This window comes from Ziziphus jujuba, chromosome 7 (assembly GCF_031755915.1).
Source record: "Ziziphus jujuba cultivar Dongzao chromosome 7, ASM3175591v1".
Lineage (NCBI taxonomy): Eukaryota > Viridiplantae > Streptophyta > Magnoliopsida > Rosales > Rhamnaceae > Ziziphus > Ziziphus jujuba.
The window spans coordinates 20,714,263-20,721,326 of NC_083385.1; the positions used below are offsets into that span (position 1 = coordinate 20,714,263).

The following is a 7,064-nucleotide window of genomic DNA, read 5'->3' on the forward strand; positions in this document are numbered from 1 at the left end:
ATGCTACTAAAACAAGTAGCAACAAACAACTCTTCGGATTCACTATCACTTGCATCATCTTTAGCAACATTTGCTTGTTGCTTATCTTTCTTGTTTGCCTTGCATACTCTCTCCACATGACCCTTTTGTTGTCATTTATGGCAAAATGCATCCAGCCTCCACCAACACTTTCTTGGATGATGACCTTTCTTCTTGCAATGGTGACAAGGTTCATAGGACTTCCTCTCGGTTTTGCTAGTTTCACCTTTCTCCTTTATGACCTTAAGCTTGTTCTTCTTTTGATTTTGTGTCTTTTGATGTTGTTTAGACACAAATGCAGCCTCCATTGATTCTTCATGTCTAATCCTCCTCCTTTGCTCCGTAGCTTGCAAGGCATTCACCAACTCGGTCAAGGAAATTTCATTTAGGTTCCTTGACTCCTCCAATGAAGATATCTTAGCTTCAAACCTCTCGGGCAAGGAGACCAACACCTTCTCCACAATCCTTTGGTCACTTAATCTTTCACCTAGCACCCTAATTTGATTCACCACATTAAGAAGCTTTATGGTGAACTCCTTAACCGTTTCTTTGTCTTTCACCTTGATAGTCTCAAACTCCCTCCTTAGGTTAAGGATTTGCATTTGCCTTGTCCTTGCACTCCCTTGGAACTCATCTTGAAGTTTGTCCCAAGCTTCTTTGGCACTTTCACATGCCATTATCCTTGTGAAAATGGTATCACTAATACAAGAATGAATGGCGGTGAGAGCCTTGAAACCTTTTGCCAATTCCTCCTCATGGTGCTTGATTTGGTTGACCGTTGCCCCTTGTCTCAAAGGCTCGGGTTCTTGGGGATTTATGGTGACCTCCCAAAGACCATATGTCAGGACCCGTCCAGAATTCCTTCCCCGGAACCCTAGACAGCCCTGATCCCAGGGAAACCCTACCGGACCCTCCAACGGAAAATCCGACAGAGCCTCCCCTAAGGGATTTACTTACCACAAATTACCTGCACTGAAAACACACTTCTATAAACATCTCCTTATTCCTCCCACAAACTACAAATTGATTCCACAAATTGCAGCACTTCAAAAATAAATACAGTAATCCAGTGCAAAAATAAATACAACAAAAGTGAAAGAAATATTACAACTGCAATAAAAGAAGAACAGGGTACTTCACGAAGTGAAACAGCGATGAAGATCAAGTCCGCTCCGGATGAACACCGACAACCTGGAACCTAGAGGAACGGAATTTAAGAGTGTGAGATGCTAATCATCTCAGTGAGTGACCCTATCTACTATACAATATAATACCATGGTAATACAGTAGATAGATAACAATTAATTGGAAAATAATAATTTCTCTCAAAACCCTTACAATTCTCTCAGTTGGAAAAGTTCCCCTTTTAAAACATTTTTACAAAACCCTTGTACGTACTTCCCAAAAACCAAGGAACCAAACAAATTAATAAACAACAAATAAACAAATAAATAAATAAATAAATACCCCAAATATAAATATTCTGTAATAAATTATAATAAATAATTTTTTTGAACACCTTTGGGGTTTTAAACTTTATTTGTAATTTACACCGACAGTTACACCTGACGCACCACACCATATACCGGTGATGCCCTCCGATACCCAGCGTCCTGAGCACCGACTGGCGGGGGGTTAAAGAGAGAAACCTGCAGCGGTCACTTCGGCGTCCCGACAGTACCAACTGCTAAAAACCATCAACCCGGCCAAGGAGGGGGGCGGCTGTGCACAACAATAACCTTGCCTGCCCACGGTCCAATGGCAACTCACGGGTGAAGTAATAACCGCACGCTAAACCACATAATAACCGCGTGCTACCACGTGTCCATACACCATACACCAGAACACCAATACTGTATGAGTGCGTCTAAAAATAAACATAAACAACCAACCGTACCGTGTTTTCCAAAAACCACCGTGGGAAGTATACCAAAATTTCACAACACACCATCCCACATATTTTATCCAATCACCCGGTACGAAACAGCGATAACAACAAACCACAATTTTCCTCGAAATACGAAATGCAACCATAAAAATACCGCGGGCATAATTTATAAAATATAACCAAATATTTTCGTAAAATATTTAACCCAATTATGCCCGGAAAATCAAATTTAAAACCACGTACAAATACCACCAAAATTCACTTTGCTCATGCATAATAAATTAAACAACAATATAATTCATAATTAAATCACCATAAAATAATAATCGGGAATTTCTTAATGATCCCAAAATTTCCATTTATTACCAATGGTAAATATATATATAAAATAATATTTTTCCCGATTATATTTAAAATACACCACATGAACACAATTTTACAGATACCAAATTAATACCACATAAATACAATTAATTACCCCGAAAATATTTTTAAAGGTGGGTCACTCACCTGGAGCACGCAATTAACCCATGATCCACCACGGGATCAATTCTACGACTCACCGGTGCTCCTAGAACAAAATTCACAGACAGTCAAATAAATTAATATTTTATTCGGGTAAATAATACCCGGTACCTGGGGGTCAAAACACAAACGTTAACCAAAATAGGCGAATGATATACCGAATCGAAGCTCGTGGAACGAGGATCACCAATCCGGTCTCCATCGACCCCAATTCCACCGGAGGTGGCCGGAATTTGGTCGGGAAGTTTCGGCCGGTGTTCACTTCTCCATAACTCGCAAACCGCTTCGAATTTTCGAGATTGGAGGCCATTTTTGGATTCAGGGGACCCAAAATAGGGGGATAGGAGGCTCAATTGGGAGTGGGCTGGCCGGAAAACACAAGAAAAGAGGAGAGAGAAAATCCGACGGCCGGCGGCTTCTCCGGCTCGATCGGCGCGCGTCCGGCGGCGGCTGGCCGTGAAACTTGGCGGCCGAGCTCGCCTCCTCCTTCCGCACGTCACTGGCCGGCGCGTGTACTGTGTAGGTGGCCGGAATTCAAAAACACGGGAGAGAGAGAGGGACGGCCGGTGGGGAGAAAAAAAATAACTGTTGTGTGCTTGATGTTTCGGGGAAGAAGAAGGAAGAAAAGGAAAAAAGAAAAAAAAAAAGAAAAAAAAGAAAAAAAAAAAGAAAGAATGGTGTTTTCCCACGTGGGGAAAAGAAAAGAAAAAGAAAAAGAAAAAGGAAAAGAAAAAGAAATAAAAATAAAAATAAAAATAAAAAAAATAATATTATTATTCAAAAATAATAAAATAATTTGATTTTTCACATGGTTGACATGTGGCATTTCACCATGGTGACACATGGTCACCTTCATTAAGTCACACGTGGCACATCGTTATGCGTGTAAAAATAATATTAAAATAATACAGTATTTGAAAAACTTTACAGGTCCATAACTTTCAAACCACATGTCCAAATCGGACGTGCCGCTAGTCTACGGACTCGTATCGACGAGCACTTCACAACCATGCATGAGTCAACACTCAACCTTGCATGAATAAAAAGTCAACTCCGGCACCCCTTGGACAGTTTGGACCTCAACTTGTTTTGCTCAAAACTTTCAAACCGTAGCTCCGATTTCGACGTGCTACCAGTCTACGAACTCGTGCCAACGTGTACTCCGTAACGGTACCTCAGTCAACCCAGAATTCCAACCGGATCAAAAAGTCAACTTTTGACCCCTTCGGTCAACGGTCAACAGCCAACCTCGGTCAACGTGCAAAAATTCTGACATGGTTCGGGAAAGGTGTTACAACCTTCCCCCCTTACAAAAATTTCGTCCTCGAAATTTCTTACGTCGCTGAAGTCGATCTTGGAAAAACCATAATATAAAACAAATATGCACGCTTGTAATGGAGGTACGTACGACACCTTCTACATGCTACATAATCCATGATTCCAACTGTCGCCGACACTCTGCTACCAATACAAACCAGGGTGGTTGCCTATATTGGCCGTCCAATCCCCTGGACTCGTAGGCAACATGATCATGGGGCTAGCTCTACATGGACCACATTGGTTCGCCGCCTCCGTATCGTGCAGTATAATATCAAACAATATAACATACAAATACATGTACGAACACAAACCATAAATACTTGAATAAAACACCTTTAATTTCAAATACCACTTTGAAAAGCATTTAATTTTGATAAACGATCGAAAAATATTTTGACACCCCCGAAGATTAGAGTTATTCAAACTCGGGCAACGAATTTTGCTTCAAGACAAACAGAAAGAACGCTTTAAGACAGATAAAACGAGAGAATAGACACGGATGGGATGCGCAACAATGTACAGTCCCTTAGGAATACTAGAACCTATGCTCTGATACCAGCTGTCAGGACCCCTCCAGAATTCCTTCCCCGGAACCCTAGACAGCCCTGATCCCAGGGAAACCCTACCGGACCCTCCAACGGAAAATCTGACAGAGCCTCCCCTAAGGGATTTACTTACCACAAATTACCTGCAATGAAAACACACTTCTATAAACATCCCCTTATTCCTCCCACAAACTACAAATTGATTCCACAAATTGCAGCACTTCAAAAATAAATACAGTAATCCAGTGCAAAAATAAATACAACAAAAGTGAAAGAAATATTACAACTGCAATAAAAGAAGAACAGGGTACTTCACGAAGTGAAACAGCGATGAAGATCAAGTCCGCTCCGGATGAACACCGACAACCTGGAACCTAGAGGAACGGAATTTAAGAGTGTGAGATGCTAATCATCTCAGTGAGTGACCCTATCTACTATACAATATAATACCATGGTAATACAGTAGATAGATAACAATTAATTGGAAAATAATAATTTCTCTCAAAACCCTTACAATTCTCTCAGTTGGAAAAGTTCCCCTTTTAAAACATTTTTACAAAACCCTTGTACGTACTTCCCAAAAACCAAGGAACCAAACAAATTAATAAACAACAAATAAACAAATAAATAAATAAATAAATACCCCAAATATAAATATTCTGTAATAAATTATAATAAATAATTTTTTTGAACACCTTTGGGGTTTTAAACTTTATTTGTAATTTACACCGACAATTACACCTGACGCACCACACCATATACCGGTGATGCCCTCCGATACCCAGCGTCCTGAGCACCGACTGGCGGGGGGTTAAAGAGAGAAACCTGCAGCGGTCACTTCGGCGTCCCGACAGTACCAACTGCTAAAAACCATCAACCCGGCCAAGGAGGGGGGCGGCTGTGCACAACAATAACCTTGCCTGCCCACGGTCCAATGGCAACTCACGGGTGAAGTAATAACCGCACGCTAAACCACATAATAACCGCGTGCTACCACGTGTCCATACACCATACACCAGAGCACCAATACTGTATGAGTGCGTCTAAAAATAAACATAAACAACCAACAGTACCGTGTTTTCCAAAAACCACCGTGGGAAGTATACCAAAATTTCACAACACACCATCCCACATATTTTATCCAATCACCCGGTACGAAACAGCGATAACAACAAACCACAATTTTCCTCGAAATACGAAATGCAACCATAAAAATACCGCGGGCATAATTTATAAAATATAACCAAATATTTTCGTAAAATATTTAACCCAATTATGCCCGGAAAATCAAATTTAAAACCACGTACAAATACCACCAAAATTCACTTTGCTCATGCATAATAAATTAAACAACAATATAATTCATAATTAAATCACCATAAAATAATAATCGGGAATTTCTTAATGATCCCAAAATTTCCATTTATTACCAATGGTAAATATATATATAAAATAATATTTTTCCCGATTATATTTAAAATACACCACATGAACACAATTTTACAGATACCAAATTAATACCACATAAATACAATTAATTACCCCGAAAATATTTTTAAAGGTGGGTCACTCACCTGGAGCACGTAATTAACCCATGATCCACCACGGGATCAATTCTACGACTCACCGGTGCTCCTAGAACAAAATTCACAGACAGTCAAATAAATTAATATTTTATTCGGGTAAATAATACCCGGTGCCTGGGGGTCAAAACACAAACGTTAACCAAAATAGGCGAATGATATACCGAATCGAAGCTCGTGGAACGAGGATCACCAATCCGGTCTCCATCGACCCCAATTCCACCGGAGGTGGCCGGAATTTGGTCGGGAAGTTTCGGCCGGTGTTCACTTCTCCATAACTCGCAAACCGCTTCGAACTTTCGAGATTGGAGGCCATTTTTGGATTCAGGGGACCCAAAATAGGGGGATAGGAGGCTCAATTGGGAGTGGGCTGGCCGGAAAACACAAGAAAAGAGGAGAGAGAAAATCCGGCGGCTTCTCCGGCCCGATCGGCGCGCGTCCGGCGGCGGCGGCTGGCCGTGAAACTTGGCGGCCGAGCTCGCCTCCTCCTTCCGCACGTCACTGGCCGGCGCGTGTACTGTGTAGGTGGCCGGAATTCAAAAACACGGGAGAGAGAGAGGGACGGCCGGTGGGGAGAAAAAAAATAACTATTGTGTGCTTGATGTTTCGGGGAAGAAGAAGGAAGAAAAGGAAAAAAGAAAAAAAAAAGAAAAAAAAGAAAAAAAAAAAAGAAAGAATGGTGTTTTCCCACGTTGGGAAAAGAAAAGAAAAAGAAAAAGAAAAAGGAAAAGAAAAAGAAATAAAAATAAAAATAAAAATAAAAAAAATAATATTATTATTCAAAAATAATAAAATAATTTGATTTTTCACATGGTTGACATGTGGCATTTCACCATGGTGACACATGGTCACCTTCATTAAGTCACACGTGGCACATCGTTATGCGTGTCAAAATAATAATAAAATAATACAGTATTTGAAAAACTTTACAGGTCCATAACTTTCAAACCACATGTCCAAATCGGACGTGCCGCTAGTCTACGGACTCGTGTCGACGAGCACTTCACAACCATGCATGAGTCAACACTCAACCTTGCATGAATAAAAAGTCAACTCCGGCACCCCTTGGACAGTTTGGACCTCAACTTGTTTTGCTCAAAACTTTCAAACCGTAGCTCCGATTTCGACGTGCTACCAGTCTACGAACTCGTGCCAACGTGTACTCCGTAACGGTACCTCAGTCAA

At 40.8% G+C, this 7,064-nt stretch overlaps 1 long non-coding RNA gene across 1 annotated transcript; it reads right to left on the minus strand.

Moving 5' to 3' along the window:
* Window positions 1-1,919: 1,919 nt before the first annotated feature.
* On the minus strand, window positions 1,920-3,007 carry LOC132804565 (uncharacterized). Its single transcript, XR_009639776.1, has 2 exons — window positions 2,590-3,007; window positions 1,920-2,477 (listed from the first exon to the last, which is right to left on the minus strand). It is a non-coding gene; the product is annotated as an uncharacterized LOC132804565 (long non-coding RNA).
* Between the last annotated feature and the right edge of the window lie 4,057 nt (window positions 3,008-7,064).